The 27135-nt window shown below is 44.0% G+C and overlaps 1 protein-coding gene across 2 annotated transcripts in view; it reads left to right on the top strand.

The window, feature by feature from the left end:
* Positions 1 to 3139: 3139 nt before the first annotated feature.
* The window catches only part of LOC137616348 (uncharacterized), a 42575-nt gene continuing 18579 nt past the window's right edge, over positions 3140 to 27135 (top strand). Inside the window, exon 1 of one of the 2 annotated variants that reach the window (XM_068346006.1) lies at positions 3140 to 3238. The gene's annotated coding sequence lies outside the window, so the exon portion shown is untranslated. The other variant, XM_068346007.1, reaches the window with a different exon arrangement.

Here is a 27135-nt window from a genome sequence, read left to right as displayed (position 1 = left end):
AATTTCATCCTTGATTTTCATTATCCTCAATTTCTCAAACAGTTAACTAATCGTGTTCGTAATAAATAGTCCTCTTTTATTATCTGTATCAAATCTGCTACCTTTAGACTTTCCCAATGATAATATTTCTAGTTGATCCCATTCATCAGGTATTTTTATTCTCTCTTCAATTTCATTTATAATTTCTCTCATGCTATTCTTCAAATCTTGGCCCAATTTTTTCAACATTTTATTGCTTATTACTTGTTTGAATCGTGTATTCTTATTTTTCAGGGATGGTATTACAGAATCTACCTCTTGTTGAGTTGTCTTCATTACTGAATCTTTTTTTTTTCTATTTTACTCTTTCCCCTTACCCACCTGATAGCCAATTCATTTATTTTGTCAGCTTGTTTCTCCACTTCTGTATTACTCTTTTCCAACTTAAATAGGTGTGGATAATAAAGTTCATATTCTTTTTTAGTATCCTCAAAATTTTCAATTGTTACTCCATCTTTATTTCTGATGGCAGTCATAAGACTTGTCTTATGTTTATCTATAATTTATCTATAGTCCTGGTTCTGGTTCCTGGTTCCTTATTGCTCACTCCGCAAAATAAGTTTGCGGGCACTCTATCTCTTTATAGATAGGTGCAAAGCTTCTAAGCTTATTCTTATTATTGTTATAAGTTTATATCACCTGTGCCTTAAATAAATTAATATCATAATGAGATTCTCAATCTTTACTTTTAGTCCCTTCTACCTTGAAATTAGATAGGATAACACCTTGCTATCATCAGTTTTGGCAACCTATTGTGGTCAGTTTGGACTTCTTAAATTCTTCTTTTATATGCATTGCCCTACCTATAAATGCAGCCAGATCCCTGCTAGGGTTTTTCAGCGTACCTAAACTTATTTCTACATTCTTTAGCTGTCCTAATTTTGGGCATAAAAATAAATATTCAGTAGTATCTTCTTCATCTTTGCACAAGTCACACAAATTATCTTCATATTTTCCCCTGAAATTTGCTTTTAAGTTGAGCATATTTAATCTTGCTTTCATCACAAGGGATGCCTTATCCAGATTCATTTCTCTGATATAAGGCAGTGGGCCATTTCCTTAAATAAATTTAAATTTTTTCATTATTTTCTTTTTTTTTCTTCAATAGTTTCTTCTATTTTTTCCATAATTCTTTTCTTGATTTCTTTTTTCAGGGTCCTTTTCCCCCAATTTCTTATTTCTTCAACTTCCATCCCATATTTACTGCAGATTTCTTCTACGCTCTTGCTCCAGCACTTTCCATACGGGTTCTACAACTGATCCTCAATTATCTCTCTTACTAATCTTTTTTTCCTAGGAGTTTATGATATTGTGGAAGAGCATTAATTTCTCAGGGTCCTTGACTCCTATCTATGGTTGAACTGGTTTGGATAGTTCTTTATAACGGCTCATCAGATTTCCCTCTCTCGTTGTCTGTTATGCTATTTTAAAAACCTTCCTTCTTGTCTATAATGTTGTCATCACTTGTCCGAAGAAACTCATTCATTCTCTATCAAATCATCACTATTATTTTATAGAATCGTTTCATATATGAATATTTTTCCCGATATCTGCATATAATCATATTAGTAGAAAGTGCTTCCATGTTTCAGTCTCCTAGTCTGGTTTCATATGTGACTTCCTCTCTATTTCAAATCACACACCCACACCCACACACACACGCACACACACACACACACACACACACACATATATATATATATATATATATATATATATATATATATATATATATATATATATATATATATATATATATATATATATATATGTGTGTGTGTGTGTGTGTGTGTATGTATACATGTACATATATATGTATATGTATATATATACATATATATATGTGTGTTTAATATATATATACATAATATATATACATATATATATATATATATATATATATATATATATATATATATATATATATATATATATATATATATATATAATATATATATATATATATATCACCAGCATCATAATTTCATTTCTCCAATCCTATTCAATATGATTTATAAATTCTCTGGGTTTCTTTTCCATATTTCTACTTTTAACATGCCACAGTCAACTATTTTTTTTCTCTCTCTCTCTCTAGGCGTATGCATAATTTTTCAAGTATTGCTTTGTTTTTGTAATAAACTAAGTTTCATTGTTAAAGATCTGGCATTTCCTTCATTTTCTTACATCCTCGCGAACATGATCGTATTCTTAATATATCATGCTTTGTATGCCAAAGCCCCTAACTCTTATCTTAAGGCAGTGGCAGCTGGACAGTATAGGGCTTCATCTATTAGCGTGCATTTTAGTATCACAAATAGTGATGTGTACTTCAGCGTTTAATCTCTATAAAGCTTGCATCTTTACTTCAGTATATTATGAAAATTCTGTTTTCGACATAATTATGGCATTGCTATCGTCTTAAAAAAAGGTTCTTCTCATAAGTATATTATATACGCACTTTCTAATATTAGATATGTCATATTTGCATAATCTTTTACTATATTAAACAAGATCAATATATTTTGTTTACTCCAAAAGAGCATTGGACGCCCCACAACCACTGAAAAAGACAATATAAAAATAGCTACCGGAGTCTATTTATTTATAGAGTAAAATTCTTTATATAGTACTCAATATTAAAATGGGATTTAATGAATATCTTGTATACTAATGGATTCTAGTTTTACATACCTAACACAAAGTATCAGTTCTCCCGCTTGCGCTTGATACAATTTGCAAGTAAGCATGTTGTTATGATCATCTTTACAAAGTCTGTCCAACCAATAATAACATATTGATATCCTGTAATAGTTTATTTCCACATGTCCTGAATCCGACTTATTTGTCAAAATATTTCTTTATAAAGTTGCTAATGATACAGTGCTACATAAAGTTTGTTCGTGAATGAAAACAAGTGAAAACATATTTGATAAATCTCATGAAAATTTACGCATTCAAATGTTCCAATCATAAAGATAGATAAAAGCTTTATATATTACTCTTAACATACCCATTATAAGTGTCAGAGAATAATATAAATGCAAGAATTCAACAAGCCACTAAAGGTTATCAAAAATCATGTCTTGACCAGTTGACCCTGAAGAATTTCGTGCTGAATTGCACCACCACACGTAGTTCACCCAGACCAGCGTTCATCAATGCGTTGTCATGGACTCGTGGCCGTTCCTACTTCTTAACAGTTAAGACTTGTGTTAATTGGTTTTCTTTATCACTATTGTTAATTGTCACCTTGAGAAACTGTTTCATTTCAATTCTTTACTGTTAAGGTGTCAGTTAATCACAATGATTACGATGAAATATATCGTGGCACTCAAATTATCGTAAGAAACATGGTAGAAGGGAAGTGCTTGGTTAACACTGTTGACGCCATTGTATACGTTTTGATGCCATCCAAACGTATAGAGAATTATGGACAACACCAAAGATCTGTAGAGTTAGGACTTCACCAGTTTAAGTCATATAAGAACAAATCAATATACCTAACTGGATCTGAAGTTGGTACCGAAGAACACCGGTAGGCTACTTGTGATTATCTATCATATGTAGGATTTCCTCATGTAGTAACTTATGTTTGTTTATATTCAACTCATTTCTACATGTATAACTTGTGTATTTGAGGTTGGGCATTACTTTGCTCTACAAATCTGTTTCTGTAAGGTTTCGTAAAAGTTATGCTGTACTCAAGGTTATATGCTGTAGACAACGTCCGCTGATCGGCAATGGTACCAGCTATTATAAATTTGGTTAGTTTAACTTTAGCTACTTACCATAGATACGTTCAATACAGTAATTGGCTTTTTCAGGTCCAATCACACTAGTAAATGTTTACAATTTCACCAGCAATAGTAAACATCAAAATCCTAATGTAAGTAAATTAGCCTAACCTTAACTATAAAGTATTCCGATTTATCCCATGGCTTTCGTCAACTGATGTCAGTTGAAGAAAGCCATTGTGATTAACAGTCATTTCTTTAAATTGTCACCAAGTGAACTTTGGTAACATTGTATATGCCCTGAGTACAGCCTAAATTTTACGAAAGCTTACCGTAACCAGTCCAATTACTACAGTACCATTGTAGAATAGTGGACGGTGACTATTGCGTCATATAGAACAGTGAGTTTTAACTGACCTTTTCATCAGGTTCCTCTTCTGCCACACAATACTGCGTGAACACTGGTCGGTATTATTTTACTGTATTACAGGGCAATGTAACCTAGGAAAAAAAACTACATTTTCTTATAGAAAAAATTACGCTCCGAAAATGACACTCGTTCCCGTCGCAAATGAGTTGTTTCAGAAATATATATATATATATCTATATCCTACGATAATGGGGGACCCCCAGTGGGAACTTGGGGTTTTGGGTGGGGGAAAACATACTGGGGAGCGATATATAAACATAAAACAAGCCTTTTCTTTTCTATACATTACCTTCTTGGATGTATAATAAACGGAAGAAAAGACAAAACGGTATACAGTAAATGGATAAACTTTGGAGGCGCCGTTGCAAAGGCCATGTCTCGTGAAAAATTACAGTAACCAGAACTGCCAACATGTGATGTAGATCAAATGTTTGCGTAACATGCTAACATTAGCAGTGTTTTTCATTTATTTTTCTCATCGCTCCTGTTCGTTCGTTTTGTACATAGCAAGTTTCGACCTTCTGCGCAAATACCCCGCCTCCCTTCGCAGAGACTTTTCCTCCCCCAATAGGATTTCTTCTTCTCTAATCGTGAAATGTAACTATTCGTCTCTCTACCAGCTCTGTTCAAGTTTATTACTTGATTAGTTATGTAATACCCTTGTATACATACTACGTTTGACCCCAGTATTACTCGTTTTAGTATCTGATACCTTATAAAATCACCTCATTTTATATACCCACCAAATATTATTTATACATTCCATTTTATTTTCATATATTACTTTTATACATTTTATTACCTTGTCACTCCCAGATTACACATAAATACTTGCTCTGGACAAATTTCCCATTCTGTTCATTCATGTTTACTCTCTAGACCGTTGCTTTTCCGTTAACCAATCACGAACCCATACGTATGTAAAGTTTTCACAGGGGGTTTAATATTTCCCTACCCCACCTTCCAACAATCCCTTTTCCGTGGAAACCTTTGCCCAAGTCAGGTCTTTGTTAGTTCAAGTGTCGTCTTTTTGCATATTTTACGATTGAACTTTTAGAAAATTGTAACGACTTCAGTAATCCATACTTGAAATTCTTTAAAATTAACATGATAATATTACCGTATCGTTGCTAACGTTAGTAATGCCACCGTAACGTTGGTAATGCTGTGTATCACCGGAGTGTTGGTAACACTGTATCATTTGTAACGTTGCTAATGTTATCGTTCGCAGTACATGCGTGAGTGAAGTGACACCGAATTTGAACCAGTCATTATATTTAAGCATTTTAACAATACAGTATATATAATAAAAGACATTATATTTAAACATTTCAACAGAAAATATATGTTTTCCTGTAGCAAATAACGTGATTTAACCGGTTTTCACCTTCATTTCATCTGTAATAACAGCAACCAGTCAGGATTCTTAAAGTTAGTCGAATTGGTTGTTCTGTTGGTTTGCGGTTGAAATGAAGGTCAAATTCAGTCAAATTACGTTATTTACTACAGGAAAACATATTTGTTCCGTAACTGAAATACAAACCACGCTATTTAATATGGGTAATTACTTTCGGCGTAGCTGAAATGACAAGCCATTAGAATTTTAACGAGGGATTACTACCCCAGCGCTAGTGAGCGGGGGGTAGGGCGGGGTAGCTTGCTACCCCCCCTCACACACACCTGGGCTGAGCTCACTCTGCTATCGGCTTGAGTGCTAGACGGACGTGTCCCCTATCACCCTCGCCTACACTGACAGCCATTAATCTTTGTTTGATTTTTCTTTTTGACAGAGTGTTTGGAAGTTGGCCTCTGCGATGCGGAAGTGTCCCGGCTTACCTGACCGACCTTGTGGAACTTAAATGTTGGCGGTCAACATAGATCCACACACCTAATGTCCTTTCTGTAGGGGCCAATGGTGTGATAGAGATAACGTATGTGGTGAGTGCAGGGAGTGGTCTACCTCCCAGTGGGAGAGGTTTTCCCGGTGCCGGAAGAAGAAGTCTAAACGAGATATTTCTCTTTCAAGGGCTTCCTTGAAGAGAGAAAATCCCAAGAACTCTTCCTCCGTAGGCCAAACCTCCTCTGAAGCTCCCACTCGATCGGTTTCTTCCAAGAGGCCGTCGAGTGGTAGCGTAGGCCGCAGTTCTGTTGACCGATCTCGGGGTTTGGGAGAGGGAGTTGTCTCCCATAGCGAGGCAGGTCCTCCTCCTCCCTCGGGGGAGGATTTAAATGTATCTAATGTGAATGTTTCTAATAATGATCTGTTACAGCTTTGGGCTTCCTTGGGGCTTCAGGATTCGCCCTCCAAGGAAGCCTTGTTTGACATAATTAGCGTAGGGGCAGCTGTCAAACAGTTGCCGACATTAGCAGAGGTTGATCCTCTGTCTATCGTCGACGTTGTTGTGGCAGAGGCTTCTGATGAGTTATTTCAAACATCTGCTCCTGTTGCTGATGTAGCTGAAGGCTTAGTTCCCCCCTCCGAACATCCTGCAGGTGATTCTCCCCCTCGGGGGAGGTCACTGACAGAGACTCCTCTTCGGAGGACTGCCGATGGTCAACCTGCTGCCCCCAGAGGGCGTATAAGGCGTAAGGCTCGCCTTCCCCTCCGCCGTAGAGGCCTTCCTTCACCTCACAAGGCTGTTAGGAGGCTCGTCTTCGCCGCAGTCCGCCGCAGAGGAACCTCGTCGTCGTTCACTGACCGTTCCAGCTGCATCCCTGGACCTGTCCACTGATCGTTCGCGATCTCCTATTCCTGCCAGACCTGCTGACCTGCCGTTGCTCTTCCTGGCTGCCGATGCGGTGGGCGCCCACGCATCCTGTGATCAAACAGGAAATGTCCCTTTGGGGCAGAAGGGACTTTTTCACATTATGGCAAAGTCCCTAAAGCGCCAGGTATCCCCTGCGCGCTATTGAGCGCAAGCGCTCTACAGTTGCTGTTCCGGAGACAACACACCAGCGAGCACCTGTTCCAGAGACTTTGCGCCAGCGCTCACCTGCGCGCCATCGATCTCCTGTGCGCCAGCGCTCTCCTGCTCGCTAGCGCGCCACTGCCCGCCCGTATCCTGATGCGCACCCACGATCTCCTACGCGCCAGCGCTCGCCTGCGTGCCAACGTTCTCCTGTGCGCCCACGATCTTCGGATCTGGGCGCAGGAGGGAAGGTACCTTCTTCCCCTGCTCGCCAGCAATCTCCTACGCTCCAGCAAACAACGACGCGCCATCAGACCCCGCCATCGCGCGCAGTCACCAACGCGCGCCCTGCGCATTCTCCTACTGCAGATGCGCGTCCGTGCGCAAGGGATATATCCCCTGCGCGCGCACGCCCAACGCTATCACCCTCACGGGCTCATCGAGATTCTGCGCGTCCACGTGCACTCGAGCAATCGCCTTCACGCGCGCGAACGCTTGTTCAACCTAATGCGCGCCCTCGGCATTCTCCAGAACGCGCCCCTGCGTGCCATCGATCACCTGCGCGCTCACGCGCTCCATCTCCTGCACGCCATCGCTCGCCCGGCCTCCCACACGCTCGCTCGCCCATGCCCACCCTCGCCATCACCCCCGCGCTCACGCACGAACGATCGCCCACGCGCGGACCAGGTAAAATCCCATCGCGCGAGCGCCAGTGCGATCCCACGCACGAGGCTGCAGGACCGCGTGCGACCAGATCTTTGTCTTCACGTCCCCCCCCCCTCAAGCGCAGACCAGCGCGCTCGCCGGAAGGCGGGAGAACACCGGATAGGTCCAGGAACTTTCCTTCTTCCCCTTCTTTTCCGGAAGACCCTGTTGTGGATTCTACTCCTAGGGATCGAACGATCCCCTTCTCTCCAGAGGGAGTCGGCAGCCCTGGTTTGGGTCCCTTGTCAGAGCGGTCGTGCAGGATTTAAAGCCTGTTCTCTCTGAGCTTGGCCACAAATCAGTGGCAGTTTCGACTCCCCTGAAGAGGAAGAAAGGAGTAGCTGACGTGGTGACTTCTCCAAGGGTGAAGCTGACTCCTTGGAAGTCTTTGAGGAAAGGCCTCCCCCCCCAGACTTTCTCTCCCTCCCCTTCGGACGAGGATTTCCCGTCCTCGGGATTCTTGTGAGGTGAGGTGTTCTCCCATCGCACCAATGGGAGAAACCCCACCTCACGTAGAGAAGTCTTCTCGGGTAGGGGTGGAGAAGAGCCTCCCGCCATCGCTGTTGGAGTCCTGTATCCCTCCCAGGAGGGAGTCGAAGGACTCTCAAGACTGTCCCAAAGTCGTCCTCAAGGATGAGACCAGAGCCAGGCAAACCCGCGGAGAACGTCCACGAGTTCCCCCAAGAAGAGCCTTTGGGGACAGGAGACTTTGCTGCCAGCCCTACAGGAGTCAGAACATGTGTTCTGGCAGGTTCTGACTCTGATGAGGAATCTCAACGGGTTCTCAGATCTTGAGATTCCCCCTCGAGAGGGCAAGGACACTGTCCTGGACCGAGTAATCGGCACTCAAAAATCCCCTTAGGCCAGCGCGGCTTTGCCTTGGTCCCAAGGGGTCAAGAGTGCCAGAGATAAGGTTGAGGGCCAGCTCTCCAAGCTTGCCTCCTCCAGCCGTTCCAGCGCCGGCAACAAACTCCTCCCGCCTCCTCGTGTCCATCAGAGGAGGTACTTTGAGATCATGGAGGCGTCTTGTTTAGCTCTTCCCTTACACCACTCTGTGGAAGAGCTTACCAGGGGAGTCCCTCTAGAGAGAGACTCCAACCGGCAAGTGTCTTTCTCGGCCTCGGAGAGCCTCAGTCAGGAGAAGGTGGCGAAGTGTGCCATGCAGGCAACTTCGTGGCTAGATATCTGGCTAGGGTCTCTCGGCATCCTGTTACGATCCGAGGACCTGTCCAAGGAGAGTACCAGGAAGGCCTTGGAGACCCTCCTTCTTTCAGGCACTCGTACCATCGAGTTTCTAGCCCACCAAGTCTCGAACTTGTGGGCTAATTCCATCTTGAAGCGTCGAGATGCGGTGTCTGAGAGATTTCATACGAAGGTCCCCAGCACCGAGGTCAGCAGGCTCAGACATTCCTCCATCTTGGGGAGGAATTTGTTTGAGCCTAAAGACGTGGAACAGGCAGCTGAGAGGTGGAGCAAGTCCAACCAGGACTCTTTCCTACATAGGGCTCTTACATCAAAGCCCTATAAACCTCCAGCACCTCAACAACCTCGCCCGTCCAAGACAACGAAACCGGCAGTGGCAGCAAAGACAACGATGTCGAAGCCCTTTCCTGTCAAAGACAGGAAAGGCAAAAAGTCCTCCAGGGGAGGGAAAAATCCTAGAGGGAGTGGCCGAGGCCGCAAACCCTAGGATTGGCAGTCCCCCTGCATGTCCACCAGTGGCGGGATGCCTACAAAGTTGCGCGATCAGGTGGCAGCAACTCGGGGCTGATTCCTGGACGATTTCCGTAATCAGTCAGGGATATCGCGTCCCGTTCACAACATCTCTACTTCCCCTGACAGTGAATCCAGTGTTGTTGAGCTCCCTTGCCATGGGATCGGCAAGGGGGCAAGCCCTTCGGGCAGAAGTCGAGACCATGTTGAAGAAGGGCGCTCTCCAAGAGGTCGTCGACGGGTCCCCCAGCTTCCTCAGTCGACTCTTTCTTGTAAGGAAGGCGTCTGGAGGCTGGAGACCAGTCATCGACCTCTCAGCTCTGAACAGGTTTGTCAAGCAGACCCCGTTCAGCATGGAGACGGCACACACGGTCAGACTCGCAGTGAGACCTCAAGACTTCTTGTGTACACTGGACCTAAAGGACGGATACTTCCAGACCCCAGTCCATCCATCTTCAAGCAAGTAATTAAGATTCAGCCTAGACAACAAGATCTACCAGTTCAAGGTGCTGTGCTTCGGTCTCTCCACAGCACCAGAGTGTTCACCCTGATATCATCGTGGGCACACAGGATCGGCATCCGTCCCCTCCGTTATCTGGACGACTGGCTGATCCTAGCAGACTCGGAGTCGACCCTTCTTCAACACCGAGACAGACTTCTCGGACTTTGCCAAGATCTGGGGATCATGGTAAATCTCAAGAAGTCCTCTCTGCTTCCTACTCAAAGACTGTTATATCTAGGCATGATCTTAGACACCAATCTCCATAAAGCCTTCCCATCAGACGACAGGATAGCAAGGCTGAGGAGGGTCGTGAATCCTTTCCTCAGACGAGACGAAATCCGAGCCCAATCGTGGTTACGTCTCCTCGGTCACCTCTCATCCTTGGCCCGTCTAGCTCCCAATGGTCGCCTCATAATGAGATCTCTGCAATGGCGATTCAAGTCTCGGTGGAATCAAGGACACGATTCCCCGGACGTCATGGTCCCTTTGAGTCCTGCGGAACGGACGAACCTTCAGTGGTGGGTGACAGACGAGAACCTACGAAAGGGAGTGGATCTTCTCGTCCTCCCCCCAGATTTGATGCTGTTCTCGGATGCCTCAAAGAAAGGGTGGGGGCCCCATGTTCTGAACCACAGGACCTCAGGCCTGTGGTCAGAATCAGAAAAGTGCCTCCATATAAATCTGCCCTTCAACAGTTCCAACAATACCTGGCGGGTCACTCTCTGGTGGTGATGAGCGACAACACCACAGTAGTGGCTTACAACAACAAGCAGGGAGGCACCTTTTCGGAGCAGCTATCCCATCTTGCAGTAGAGATACTGAGATGGACCAAAGTCCACTCGATTCCACTATCGGCTCGCTCCATTCCAGGCAAGAGGAATGTGCTCGCCGACAGTCTGAGCAGGGCGTCTCAGATAGTGAGTACCGAGTGGTCTTTGGATCGTCTAGTAGCCAACAAAGTCCTGACTTTGTGGGGTTCACCGACTGTGGATCTGTTCGCTACAGCGTTGAACTTCAAGCTCCCTCTGTACTGCTCCCTAGTCCCGGACGCCAAGGCACTCTGGCAAGATGCCTTCCAAAAACGGTGGGACAACATAGACGTTTACGCCTTTCCCCCGTTCTGTCTGATGAGGAGGGTACTCATCAAGACCAGAATATCGGTCAATCTCTTGATGACCCTTATAGCTCCGTTATGGCATCACGCGGAATGGTTTCCAAACCTTCTGCAATTCCTAACGGATCTCCCGAGAGAATTCCCTCCACAACACGAGCTACTCAAACAGGTTTGGAGCGTTGAACTTTAAGCTCCCGCTGTACTGCTCCCCAGTCCCGTACCCCAAGGCACTCTGGCAAGATGCCTTCCAACAACGGTGGGACAACATCGACGTTTACGCCTTTCCCCCGTTCTGTCTGATGAGGAGGGTACTCAACAAGACCTGAATATCGGTCAATCTCTTGATGACCCTTATAGCTCCGCTATGGCATCACGCGGATTGGTTTCCAGACCTTCTGCAACTCCTAACGGAACTCCTGAGAGAACTCCCTCCACGACACGAGCTACTCAAACAACCACACGCCAACATCTTTCACAAGGCCATAGCTTCGCTTGGGCTTCACGCCTGGAGACTATCCAGAATCTCCTCGCAGAGAGAGGATTTTTGCAGCAGGTTGCGGAAAGGATGTCTGGACACCTGCAGAAGTCTTCCACTGGGGTCTACCAGGCAAAGTGGAGAGTTTTCTGTGGTTGGTGTCGTGGAAGGGGTATCTCTCCACTCGATGCCACTATTCCAGCAATAGCGGAGTTCTTCGTGTATTTACAAGAAGAAATGCGCCTTTCAGTCTCGGCAGTGAAAGGCTATCGCTCAGCCTTAACTCTTGCCTTCAGGCTCAAAGGAGTGGACATTTCCTCTTCGCTGGAACTTTCTTTACTCATACGAAGTTATGAACTTACCTGCCCTCAGTCGGAACGTGGAACGTGGTTCGAGTTTTCAGGTCTCTTAAGAGACCTCCCTTCGAACCATTACGCCAGGCTTCAGATCTCCACCTGACTTGGAAGACGGTGTTCCTACTTGCTTTGGCTTCAGCCAAACGAGTTGGTGAACTTCATGGTCTCTCGTATGACATCACCCATTCAAGGGGATGGGGGGAGGTAACATTCAGATTCGTCCCTGAGTTTGTTGCTAAGACTCAGAATCCGGGAGTGCCAGACCCTTGGTTTGACTCTTTCCGGATTTCGAGTCTTCGTTCTGTAACAGATGACCCAGACCATCTCCTACTGTGCCCAGTAAAGAGTCTGAGGCTCTATCTTAAGAGAACAGCTGCAGTTCGTCCTCACGTGCAAGCATTGTTTGTAAGCACTGGGAGGACAAAGAGGAGGGTTACCAAAAGTACTATCTCAGCTTGGATTCGTAGGGTAATCCATCTGTCCCTGAATGCTGACCCTCCTCCGTCACATCGCCCTAGAGCACATGATGTCAGGGGCATAGCTACGTCCCTGGCCTTCAAGAACTACTCAGTGACGCAGGTTCTACAAGCAGGGGTGTGGAAGCATCAGATGACCTTCACGGCCCACTACCTGCAAGACGTGACACACAGGAGGCTTGATACGTTCTCTATCGGCCCTGTGGTGGCTGCACAACAGCTGGTTTAAACCTCAGGCTCCTTAATGGACAAGTAGCAGAGGGTTGAGGGCATTGTTACCCGGTTTTAGTCTGCATGAATGAAAAGGTATGCCTGGCCCTTATTCTTTTCTTCATCCTCCCCTCTTTTGGGGAAAGCAGCATTCTGGGTTCTCTGCACAGCTGACCTCAAACCACTGCAGGTAAACCATGTTTCCTTGTGTTCCTAGTATTAAGCTAATACTGTCACGTCCCCATACCCTGACGAGGTGGTATTGGGAGAGTCCTAGCCTTAAGTTTCCATCTAAAGGACTTCAGGTCAACCTCCTAGGATGAGTCACACTTCATTCCTTTACACACAGCTTATGTAGGCCGCAGCCCTTGCAGAACAAGGTGCTAGCGAGGTGCAGGGAATCCTTATTGTTGAGTTCCAACACACTTAGATACTGAGTCCCCGGGCAAAAAGCCAAAAGCCAGTAATGGCTGGGACTTACCATCCTACCTAAGGGTCGAGTCACCCATATTAAATAGCGTGGTTTGTATTTCAGTTACGGAATAAATGACAAATTCGTAGGTAATTTGTATTTTTCCTAACTATACAAACCTTAGCTATTTAATCAAACTTGCCTGCCAGCCCTGTCCCCCGTGAAGTCCTACCTCTAAGCAAAGTGAGCTCAGCACAGGTGTGTGTGAGGTTGGGGTGGGGGGTAGCAAGCTACCCCTCCCTACCCCCCGTAACTAGCGGTGGAGTAGTAAACCCTCGTTAAAATTCTAATGGCTCGTCATTTCAGCTACGCCGAAAGTAATTACCCATATTAAATAGCTAAGGTTTGTATAGTTAGGAAAAATACAAATTACCTACGAATTTGTCATATTTTTGTTTCGAAATGAGAATCTGTAATACAGTCAAATTTAACCCACTGGTCATTAGGATCAACAAAATTCACAGTGATTAAAAACTTTGTGAATAGGGCAGTCACTTGAAAACGTCTGATAAGCTACCCGGCCATCACTTGTCACAATGGATTATCCACAAATATTAGGGAAACCTTTCCTAGTTAAATCCAACTTATCCTATAGAAAAATGCCCGTTTCCTTCGTAAATGAAGCTTATTTTTGTCATAAATAAATACTTAATGTAATGTATGTATATATATATATATATATATATATATATATATCTATATATATATCTATATATATATCTATATATATATCCATATCTATATATCTATATCTATATATATATATATATATATATATATATATATATATATATATATATCTATATATATATCTATATATATATATATATATATATATATATATATATATATATATATATATATCTATATATATATATATATATATATATATATATATATATATATATATATGTATATATGTATATATATATATATGTATATATGTATATATATAGATATATATATATATATATATATATATATATATATATATATATATATATATATATATATATATATATATATATATACAGACGCTCCCCAACTTACGAACGAGTTACGTTCCGAACGATCGTTCGTAAGTTCAAACTGTTCGTAAGTTGCTTCAGTGCCATATTTTGTATTATAATTTATGTTTAAGGCATATACAGTACTGTATAAGTATATTGAAGGTTTATATAAGTATGTTTAAGTATGTTTAAGGCTTGTATAAGTAACCTGTATTGGTTTGTACTGAAAAAAAACATTTAATAAAATGGAGAGAATACGTACAGTACTGTACTACGTATGTTAGAGAGAGAGAGAGAGAGAGAGAGAGAGAGAGAGAGAGAGAGAGAGAGAGAGAGAGAGAGAGAGAGAGAGAGAGAGAGAGAGAGAGGTTAGTTTACTGAATTGTTTTATTTCAAATTTGACCGACGGAATCATTCTTTGTAGAGTATACGTCACGTATCTTGTGACGTCATGTATTTGGCGGAAGAGCGCTGACAGACCGAATGATTTCCTTTCATTATGTTGCCGAGTAATCTTATTACAGAATTCTCATAATCGAAACACCGAGTAACGATATCAAGTGTTTTAGTGGTCTGTATCATTAGTTATGAGATTAGTAGCCTACAACTTACCGTAAAGTTAAGAAAAAAAAAAGTCTGATGTTATATTTCTTCTGGCGGAAGGCGAGAGGCAAATCAAGTGATTTTCTTCCGATCCGTTACTATTCCCATAATCGAAACATCGAATAAGGATATAAAGAATTTTTTAATATTTTCAAAGAAATATGAAGACTTAACTGCATTAAAAATCAAAATACGGAGAGAGAGAGAGAGAGAGAGAGAGAGAGAGAGAGAGGTGGGGGGTTGCGTATTCCGTTTATAACTAATAATAAGGTCTATCAACGAACTGTATGGAAAATGTGATACCCTATAATATATTAGCGCTGTTGTAATATTCACTATGAAGAGATTTTGAATATCAAGAAAATTATATAAATCAGTGTTATTCGTACTATATGTGCGCATAATCGTAATACTGCAGCGTCACCTTGAGATCAGCTGATCTCCCAACCAAAAGTAAATCAAAAGTAATTGTTGATTATTGAAATGCTCAAGAAATTAAAAAAAAAAATATGAACGTGCTTTAATAAACCACAATTAAACACAATAATGTCTAATGAAATATGAAGGCTTAATATTGAACGAAAAATTGAATACTGTATGAAGCTTTAGAATTAACTACCCGTATGCGATTGACAGAGCGAGCACACACACACACACACACAGAAAGAGCTACAATGATTTCGCATGATACCTAATAATAAGAACTGTAGGGAAACTGATTTTCTGTAACATATTGGCGCTGATGTAATATTCATCTTGAAGATATTTCTAATATGTTAAGAAATAAAAAAAAAAATGCCAAAAGTCTGATGACGTTATATTTCTTCTGATGGAAGGCGAGAGGCAAATCAAGTGGTTTTCTTCCGATCCGTTACTATTCCCTTAATTGAAACATCGAATAAGGATATAAAATTTTTTTTAATAATTTTCAAAGAAATGTGAAGATTTAACTGCATTAAAAATCAAAATACGGAGAGAGAGAGAGAGAGAGAGAGAGGAGAGAGAGAGAGAGAGAGAGAGAGAGAGAGAGAGAGAGAATTTAACTTGAAATGAAATCTACGGATGTTTACGAACATGTTTGGACTTCCTTCAATTTGTGTTCGTATGTACCGTTGTTCGTAACTCGAATGTTCGTAAGTAGGGGAGCATCTGTATATATATATATATATATATATATATATATATATATATATATATATATATATATATATCTATCTATATATATATATATATATATATATATATATATATATATATATAATATATATATAACATACATACATACATACAGTGGTACCTCTACATACGAATTTAATTCGTTCCACAACCTACTTCGGATGTAGAAACGAATTTTCCCATAAGAATACATGGTAATTCATTTAATTCGTTCCTCAGCCTAAAAACCCATAATAAATCCTTAATAAATGGCTACACATAACACTAACATAACTGCATAATATGAAAGAAGCATATAAAAAAGATAATTATAAAGAAATAATGAATAAAAAATGTGTTTTATTGCCACTTTACCTTAGAGACAGGCCAACGCAGGTGTAGGATTTGCTACGCCAGGAAGAGACGGACGATCGGCGAGAAGGTAGACTTGGTGTTAACATGTTCTTTAAATAAATACTCTCTCTCTCTCCCTCTCTCTCTCTCTCTCTCTCTCTTTCTCTCTCTCTTTCTCTCTCTCTCTCTCTCTCTCTCTCTCTCTCTCTCTCTCTCTCTCTCTCTTGTTCTTCTTCACTGTTAGGGTTAGAGACGTCTATTAATTTTTTTTCTGAGAGAGAGAGAGAGAGAGATTAAACAAAAATGTGTTATTTACATATGATTTTGACAGCGTTAACGAGTTGAAAGACAGTTAAATGTAACTAAAAAAACAATATCAGCGAATCTGAATTCCTTTATTAACTAATACAAATATTGATACAAACACACTCGTGTGCCTATGCGCAAACACACACACACGCACGAGGAGACACGAGCGGCGAGGGAGTAGAGATGGTGACCGGTAACATACCGTAACTTACACTACAGAAATTTTAATCTAACTTCGCTTATTTATTTATTTTTTAATTTTTATATTTCATATTTTTTACATTTTTTTCTTTTTATTTTTTATTTTCATTACTTTCAGTGACGAGTTACGGTATGTTATCGCAGTCACCATCCTCCTCCCCGACTGTCTCTCTTATTGCGTAGCAATTCTTGCACCTTTGTGTGTGTGTTTGTGCATACCCACACGAGTGTGTTTGTATCAATATTTGTTTTAGTTAATAAAGGAATTCAGATTAGCTGTTATTACTTTCTTAGTTTCATTTAATTGTTTTTCAACTCGTTGACGCTGTTAAAAATCATATGTACTCTAAACACATTTTTGTTTAATCTCTCTCTCTCTCTCTCTCTCTCTCTCTCTCTCTCTCTCTCTCTCTCTCTCTCTCTCTCAAAAAAAAAATAATAGACGTAGACGTATCTAACACTATAACAGCGAAGAAGAACGAGAGAGAGAGAGAGAGAGAGAGAGAGAGAGAGATTTTATTTAAAGAACATGTTAATGCTATGTTTAGAGAGAAACAGAAAAAGAGAGAAGTCTTATTTAAAAGAGCTTGTTAATGCTATCTTGGTTTTCTTTGCTTCACTTTCTTTCTGTTCATCACGCTGGCCCTTCTCAAAAATGATCGTTGCCAACAATCTTTGTCCTTTATCCCTATCAACAAATGGCGTTCTATCTCTTCCAGGGTATTGCTACGATGTCTTGTAATAATGGTGATCCCCTTCGATGGTTATTTGCTTTAATGGCTGCCTTCAGCTTGATGATCCTCGAGATCATAGGCCTATTCTGGCCATATTGTTTAGCCATACAGTATCACTCACATGCACACTGCTCTCATGTTTTTCTATAATTTCTTGCTTCAATTCTAATGAAAGAATTGCCTTCTTCCTGTACTGAAACTTAGCTTCTTAGGCACCATGATTATAGGTAAAATCAAAAAGGAAATGTAAGAAAAGGAAGAAAATAAGCACTGTTAATAACAGACCAAACAGAGGACAACCACACGATACACACAAGAACAGAGAACTGAGCACTCGACGCTCAATGGCGTAATGTTTACTTCGTGTGTCGAAATAAAATTCGGGTGTAGAGTAAAAAATTTGCTCGAATTTTACTTCGGATGTTGGAAAATTCGGATGTAGATACGTTCGGATGTAGAGGTTCCACTGTATATATATATATATATATATATATATATATATATATATATATATATATATACATATATATATATATATACGTATATATATATATACATATATATATACATATATATATATATATATATATATACATATATATATATATATATATATATATATATATATATATATATATATATATATATATATATATATATATATATATATATATCCACCATTAGATAGGTATGTAGTAGGTTGGCTAGAGCACCAGCCACCTGTTGAGATATCACTGCTAGAGTGTTAAGGGGTCCTGGCCAGACAGTACTACATTGGCTCTTTCTTTCTGCTTACGGTTCCCTATCCCTTTGCCTACGCATACACCGAAAAGTCTGGCCTATTCTTTCCATATTCTCCTCTGTCCTCATACCTGACAACACTGAGATTACTGTACCAAAAAAAATTCTTCTTCATCCAAGTGGTTAACTACTGCATTGTAATTGTTCAGTGGGTACTTTCCCCTCGGTAAGGGTAGAAGAGACTCTTAAGCTATGTTAAGCAGCTCTTCTAAGTGAAGGACACTCCAAAATCAAACCATTGTTCTCTAGTCTTGGGTAGTGCCATTGCCTCTGTACCATGGTCTTCCACTGTCTTGGGTAAGAGTTCTCTTTCTTGTGGGTACACTCAGGCTCACTATACTATCTAATTTCTCTTCTTGTTTTTTAAAGTTTTCATAGTTTATATAAGAAATATTTATTTTGATGTTGTTAGTGTTCTTAAAATATTTTGTTTGTTCCCTGAATACAAACCATGCTATTTATTAGGGGTATTACTTTCGGCGTAGCTGAAATGAAGAGCCATTAAAGTTTAGTGAGGGTTAACTAGCGGTGGGGGGGGGGGGTTAGGGAGAGGACCTGTGATTTAGCTCGCTTTACTTTTGGCTCGGATGGTGAACGGACGTTGCCGGTCTTTATCCTTCGCCTTTATTGGACTGCCATTAATCTGTTTTTGCTTTTTTCTTTTTCTAGTGTGTGTTGACTTCTGCAAATGTGCGCACCTGCCCTGGACTCACCGGTCGGCCCTGCGGGACTTTTATGTCGGCGGTGGAAACTTACCCAACACCCGATGTCCCGCCTGCTAAGGTCAACGGTGTGATTGTGACAATAAGTATAGGAGTGGTCTGCCTCCCAGTGGGAGAGTTTGGGCGACGGCGGAAGAAGTCTAAGCGGGATATTTCTCCTTCATAGTCTACTTCGAAGGGGGAAAAACTCAAGGCCTCTTTTTCAGTCTCCCGAGCCTCCTCCGAAGCTCCTACTCGTTCGGTCTCTTTTAAGAGACCGTCGAGTAGTAGCGTAGACCAATTTAATATCGGCCAACCCCTTGTCCTCGAGAGATGGTGTTGCTTCCCCCAGCGTAGCGGCCCCACCTCTCCCCCCGGGTGAGGCCTTGTCAATAACTTTCCTTGTTACAGGTTTGGTCGTCCTTGGGGCTCTTGGGTCCGCCCTCCAAGGATGCATTGCTGCAAATCGTCCTCAGGGGTTCTAGTGTGCAGCAGTGATTGTTGCCATCAGAGGTAGATCCTCTGGCCCTTGTCGACGTTGTGGTGTCATAGGTGTCGCCTATGATCTTGTCCGACTCCTCTGCTCCTCCAGACTCTCCAGTGGTTGCTGCCAACTTAGTTTCCCGTTCCAGATCATCCTTCTAGGGGGAAACTAAGTCTAACGTCTGTCTCTCCTGTGAGTGTTTCTTCCCCCTGGGGGAATTCACTCATAGAGACTCTTCTTCGGAGGACTGCTACGGCGCATGGTCAGCTTGCTGATCCAACGGCCCCTAGAGGGCATCTTCATCGTAAAGCCCACTGTCCACTTCGCCTTAGAGGTCTCCCTTCACCATCGGTGAAAAGCGCCTCTTCAACTCTTCTGCTTCTTCGTCGCAGCCGTCACCTGCAGAGGAGCCTCCGCTGCAGTCATCTTTTGGCCCTCGACTTTCGACCATGCTTGGACCTGCTACTAGTCCCCTGACTTCGGTCCTGGACCTCTCTGCAGATTGTTCACGATCTCCATCGGTGGATGCTTGCCCTTCCAAAGGGCACATCCCAGTTCCTAAGCTACCTGCCAGCCGACCCGCCGTCCTTCCATCACCGTTCCGGTTCCCTGTAAAACCTCTTGAGGCCCTACCGAAGTGCGCAGCTGCGTGCCATCGCCCTTCAGCGTGGCAACCTCCTACAGTGCACTGGCGCTCACCAGCAGCCCGTCAGCACCAGCCTGCTCATCAGCGCTCTACAACGCTTCAGTGCGCTCCTTCACCTACTCACCCTCAACGCCTACCAGTGCGCCAACGATCTCAGGCTCAACCAAGCCTGCCAAAACTGCGCACACACGCTTCGGTCTCCTGCTTGCCCACCTAGACGGCAGCTGCAACCTGTCTTTGGCACCCAAAAACCCTCAAAGACCAGTGGAGCCCTGCCCTGGTCTCAAGGGTTGAAGGGTGCCAGGGCTAAGATCGCCCTACAGGTCTCCGATTATGCCTCCTCCCACCATTCCAGCTCTACCAACAAGCTCCTCCCACCTCCTCGGGTACAACAGAGGCGGTAATTTGAGATCCTTGGGGAGTCCAGTCCAGCTCTTCCTCTCTACCACTCTCTGGAAGAGCTCAATAAGGGGATCTCTGTAGAGAGAGACTCCAGACGGCAGGTCTCTTTCTCAGCGACACAGATCCTTAATCAGGAAAAGGTTACAAAGTACAGTATGCTATGCAGGCTACTTCGCGACTGGATATCTGGTTAGGGACCTTGGGAATCTTAGTACAAAGCAAGGATTTCTCCAAGGAACGTACCAGGAAGGCAATGGATATTTTCCTTCTCTCAGGCACTCGCACGATCGAGTTTCCTGCCCACCAAGTTTCAAACTTGTGGGCAAATACCATCTTGAAAAGTCGAAACATGGTGTCTGAGAGATACTACCAAGTCCCCAACACCGAGATAGCTGGGCTCAGACATTCCTCTCGAGAGGGAGCCCACCTGTTTGAGCTTAAGGATGTGGAACATGCTGCTGAGAGGTGGAGGAAGTCCCATCAGGACTCCCTCCTCCATAGGGCTTTGACATCCAAGCCCTATAAACCTCCAGCTCCTCAGCAGTCCCGTCCAACCAAGACCAAGATAGCAGTGAAGACAAAGGTGTCTAAAAAGCCCCTTCCTAGGGGAGGGAAAATCCTAGAGGGAGCAGCCGAGGCCGCAAACGCTAGGATAAGCATTCATCCTGCTTGTCCACCAGTGGGGGGATGCCTACAAAGTTGCTCGGACAGGTGGAAGCAACTCTGGTCCAAACCCTGGACAATCTCCGTGATTCATCTATGAAAGCGCGTCCCGTTCATAACATCTCTCTCTCTCCCCTGACCAGGAATCCAGTGTCGATAGACTCCTTTGGGCAGAAGTCCAGACCCTGTTGAAGAAGGGCAGTCTCCAGGAGGTCCTCAATGGGTCCCCAGGCTTCTTCAGTTGACTCTTTCTTGTAAGAAGGGCGTCTGGAGGCTGGAGACCAGTCATCGACCTCTTGGCTCCGAACAAGTTTGTCAAGCAACCTCCGTTCAGCATGGAGACAGCAGACACGGTCAGACTAGCGGTAAGACCACAGGACTTCATGTGTACACTGGACCTAAAGGATGCGTATTTCCAGATCCCAGTCCATCCATCTTCAATGAAGTACTTAGGATTCAGCCTAGACAACAGGAAATATTAGTTCAAGGTGTTGTGCTTCGGTCTTTCCACAGCACCTCAAGTTTCCACCAAAGTGTTTGCCTTGGTGTCATCTTGGGCACAGGATTGGCATCCATCTCCTCCGCTATCTGGAAGACTGGGTAATCTTAGCAGACTCGGTGTCAACCCTTCTTCAACACCGAGACAAACTTCTGAGACTTTGCCAAGATCGGGGGATCATGGTAAGTCTCGAGAAGTCATCCCTGCTTCCTACGAAGAGACTGGTATACCTAGCCATGATAATGGACAACAGTCTCCACAAAGTCTTTCCATCAGACGACAGAATAGCAAGGCTGAGGAAGGTCACAAGACCCTTCCTCAGACGAGAAGGAGTTCCAGCCCAGATGTGGTTATGTCTCCTCGGTCACCTTTCATCACTGGCCCGTCTAGTTCCCAATGGTCGCCTCAGGATGAGATGCCTCCAGTGGCGACTCAAGTCCCGGTGGAATAAAACTCTCGATTCCCCGGACATCTGGATCCTCATGGGACCAGTGGAACTGACGGACCTTGAATGATGGGTGGCAGACGAGAATTTTCGAAAGGGAGTGGATCTTCTCGTCCTCTCCCCGGATTTGATGCTGTTCTCAGACGCTTCAAAAAAAAAAAAAGGGTAGGGGCCCACGTTGTAGTGGTTTGCAGACTGTGGCCTGAGGTAGCACCCGAACTGCCTAATGTCCGAATACCGACCACACACCAACGTTCACTACACAAAAATATACGATGGTGGAATACCCAAAAATCTGGGTAAAAGGCAAACAATCAAGGTTGAACTGGGCACTGGACACCACCCCTTGATTTTATACTGGGCAAGGGGACCCAGCAGGACCCTTACTTCCTCCTTATCTTCCCTTGCCTTGAGCTTGCTGAATAAACCTGTAGCATGACCGCCAATTCATTTCTGTGAAAATGAGCAGTATACATGAATAGCTTGAATCTCGGGTTAGATTTTATATAGGAAACAAATAATACTAAACATATAATGGGTGGCTGAGAAGGGGACACAATGGTGTAAGGAACTGGAATGAAATGCTGTCTTCATAAAAACAAGAAAAATATTTATTTGAAAAGAAAAAAAGTTTATATAATTTTTGACAGAGAGAAAAAAAAAATTCAATAAATGACTTATTAGAAAGATTTGATAAAAAAACAAAACAACTGTTATGGTTACATTAACATGATTTTGTCAAATTTGAATAAGCAATTAAAGGAAAAATTAGTACCCCTTTACACTCCAGCCTCACAATAACAAGATAAACAAATTTTGAAATAAAAAAAAAAAAAAGAACTTCACATGCTGGACACACTTATGGGTTCCCTAAACAATATTAAATCAACCATCCAGAAAGGAAATATAAAACTGAAAATATTGTACTACAATAGTTATCCCTAAAGCACTATTGTCCTTATCAATATCCAGTCTACCATTAGGCTGCAAAGTTACTTGAAAATTCTTAGCTTCTGAATAGTATGGCTGCATACGACGCTGTGCAGGTCTCTGTGGGCTTATGATAGCAATGTCTAGAAAATCTCCAGTTGTAGACCCGCACTGTGATAAGGTTTGGTCGTCATCGAAACTTTTCTGACCAACAACAGTAGTGCCTAAATCTCTCATTCTTGGAAGGGGTTTTAATAATTCTGGAACGATTCAGACTAAACTCAAACACAGTCCCTCTCCTCCTAGCATCTGAATTCACTTCCTGGACTAACGACCAGATATTCCATTTCAATAGCTCATATGAGCTATTAATGTTTGACACAATCTCATATAACGAGATTCTTCCTTGTTATACTTCGCACACCGAAACAAAATAGTCATCAACTTTACGGCGTTGCTGCCGAACACGAGCAATAGACAACAGCCCTATAATGCCTTTGTTTACGTTCCCTCCACGAACTGTTTATACTTATCCGAAATAAAAACCACTGGTTTTTGTCTTTTTCAGTCTAACAACAAAGTATATTATTTCCAGTTAACAGGCAAGATAATATGAATACAAAGCAGCAATGCCGACCACTAAACACAACGGTAACAAGCAATAAGCAACCTCATCTTTCCTATATACTCAGAAGAATAACCTAAACTTGTCTCTCTACGGGGTGTAGGGGCCTGCTGTCAGTATCTGTTAAAAGAAATAACAGATTAAGGCATTTTTTGGGGGGTCATTAGAGGGATATAAACAATCTACAAAAAATAAAATATTTTTTTCATACACACAAACCATCAAGATTTCTTTGACAAACCATTATATATTGCAACGTGCTGCACCACACGACCTCAGGCCTATGGTCAGAGTCTGAAGAGTACCTCCACATAAATCTCCGAGAGATGAAGGCCGTCTTTCTGGCCCTTCAACAGTTCCAACAGTTCCTGGCGGACCACTCAGTGGTGGTGATGAACGACAACACCACAGTAGTGGCTTACATCAACAAGCAAGGAGGTACCTTTTTGCAGCACCTATCCCATCTAGCAGTATTGTAGAGATACTGAGATGGGCCGAGATCCACTCGATACCACTATCGGCATGCTTCATTCCCAGCAAAAGGAATGTGCTTGCCGACAACCTGAGCAGAGCATCTCAGGTAGTGAGTACTGAGTGATCTTTGGATCATCTAGTTGCCAATAAAGTCCTGACTTTGTGGGGTGCTCTGACAGTGGACCTCTTTGCAACGGCCCTCAACTTCAGGCTCCCGCTGTACTGTTCCCCAGTCCCAGACTCCAAGGCTCTCTGGCAAGATGCTTTCCAACAACGGGGTAGGCCTCGTCACTAACCTCCGTGTTTCAGATTTGGTCCTCCTTGGGGCTCACGGGTTCGCCCGCCAAGGAGGCATTACTTATGTTCATCCGCATGGGTGGTTCTGTCAAGCAATCGTCGTCGCCGTCAGAGTTAGACCCCTGGCACTTTTCGATGTTGTTGTGTCAGAGGTGTCTCATGCGACATCACCCATCTCCTCTGCCACTCTAAACTCTACTGTAGCTGCCGACTTAGTTTCCCCCGTTCCTGACCATCCTCCGAGGGGGAAATTAAGTTCATCATCTGTCTCTCCTCCTAGTGTTTCTTTCCCTCGGGGGAGTTCACTTACAGAGACTCCTCTTCGGAGGACTGCTGACGATCAGCTTCCTGATCCAACGGCCCCCAGAGGGCGCATCCGTTGGAAGGCTCGCCTTCCTCCTCGCCTTATAGGCCTTCCTTCACCTGCGGTGACGAGGCGCCTCTTTGGTTCAACGTCTTCAGTGCAATTCCCCGCAGAGGACCCTTTAGCCCTTCAATCATCCATCACTGCACCTGCAACCAGTCTTGTGACTTCGGTCCTGGACCTCTCTGCAGATCGTTCGCGATCTCCTTCGGTGGATGGTCGTCCTTTTAAAGGACACGTCGACCATCCATCCAAGAGACCTGCCAACCTTCCATCGCTGTTCCTGTGTGAGCCTATTAAAACTCCTCCAAAGTGCGCTATGGCGCGCCATCACTCGCCCTGCGCACCACGTGCCTACACGCCCTGACCAGCGCTAACCAGCAGCTCGTCAATCACCAACGCTTCGGTGCACCACCCATCGTGCTCGCCCTCACAGAGGGCAGCAGCCTCACGTGTTTGCGTACCAATATGCGCTTATGTGCCAACCTGATCTTCAGCACTCCTGGTCGCCATGCGCACACGCGCCACGATCACCTGCGCACCCTGCGCAAAGACGCTCAGGGTCGCCTACGTGCCAGCAAACCACAGTGCACTTGCGCTCTCCTGCGCGCCAATGATCTCCTGTGCGTCAGCGCTCTCCTACACCTATGCGCCCTGCGCACACGCGCCCACGTTCTCCTACGCGTCAGCGCTCACCTGCCCACAAAATTTCTCCTACGCACCAGTTACCTGTGTGCCAACATTCTCCTGCGCGCCAACATATGCGCTCCACATCACCTGTGCACCCGCGCTCTCCTGTCCGCCAGCAAAAACCTGTGTGCAAGTTCGTAGGTGGGGCGTCAACCTTATTGCCCTAACTTGCTTGCCAACTTTTACCTGCGCGCCAGCGCTCGCCAGACCATGTGCGCTCACCTGCGCGCGCACACAGAGATGCGCACGTGCACCCTCTCCTACGGACGTGCGCTCATCATGATTCTCCTGCGCGCGCGTGCCAACACTCCTACGTGCTCATCACGATTCTCCCGCTTGCGCGTGCAAATGTTCTGCGCCCGCGCGCGAGCGCCAATATTCTCTCTCGCGGGAGTGCCAATATTCTCCCGCACGCGAGCATGCGCACCAACAGGCACGTCATCCGGCAAGGTCACCATTGCCTCTTTCCCCTCCCTGCAAGCGCATACCATTGTGCATTGTGGGAGAAGGGAAACATTTTCATGCAGAGGGCTTCAGGATCCCTAAGCTACATTCTAAGGTGAACCCACCTATTCCAGAAACTCTTCCCAGGGAACCTTCGGTCCCTTTCCCTTCAGGGGGTTTGTCTGACAGTGCATCTGTCAGCCAGCAGCCCTGGTTCAATGCCTTGATCAGAGCCGTAACCCAGGCTTTCAAGCCTGTCCTGTCTGATTGCTCATCAGAGCAACCTATAGCTCTAGATGTAGGGCATGGAACCATGGTTTCCTCTACCCCTTTGAAGAGGAAAAGAGGAGTTTGGACGCGGTCACTTCCCTGAGGGTGAAACTGACTCCACGCAGACCATCGAGGCAAGTTCCTTCTGTTCCTCAAACAAACTCTCCATCCCTTTCGGAAGAAGATCTCTCATCACCTAGGGAACCACACGAAGAAAGACTCCCCCATCGCACCAATGGAGGAAATCTCTCTTCACGCCGAGAGTTCCTCGCAGTCTGAGAACAGAAGGGACATACCACACACATCGATGTTGGAGTCTTACCTCCTTCCCCGGAAGGAATCAAAAGACTCCAAAACCATGCCAATGTCCTCCATTAGGGCTAGAATGGAGCCAGCCAGCCACTCACGGAATGTCTGTGACTCTCCTCAAGAAGAGCCTTTGGGGACAAAAGGAGACTTCGCTGCAAGTCCTACAACAGGAGGAAACCAGCAGGAGTCAGAACATGCATTCTGGCAGGTTCTGACTCTAATGAGGGTTCTCAACGGGTTTTCCGACCCAGAGAGCTCTCTTCGAGAGGGTGTAAAGACACAGTCCTAGACTGCGTATTTGGTACTCAAAAACCCTCTAAGACCAGTGCAGCCCTGCCCTGGTCTCAAGGGGTGAAGATTACCAGGGACAAGATCGCCCAGCAGCTTTCCGAGATGTCCTCCTCCAACCGTTCCGGTACCAAGAATAAGCTCCTCCCACCTCCTCGTGTACAGCAGAGGAGGTACTTTGAAATCCTGGAGGAGCCCAGTTCAGCTCTTCCTCTTCCCCACTCACTGGAAGAGCTAACCAGGGGAATCCCTTTTGAGAGACTCCAACCGGCAGGTCTCGTTCTCGGCAGCCGAGATCCTTA

The sequence above is a fragment of the Palaemon carinicauda genome, chromosome 22, assembly GCF_036898095.1.
Source record: "Palaemon carinicauda isolate YSFRI2023 chromosome 22, ASM3689809v2, whole genome shotgun sequence".
Classification (NCBI taxonomy): Eukaryota; Metazoa; Arthropoda; class Malacostraca; order Decapoda; family Palaemonidae; genus Palaemon; species Palaemon carinicauda.
Note: the sequence above shows the minus strand (reverse complement) of the source record. Positions and strands in the feature narration are given on the sequence as shown.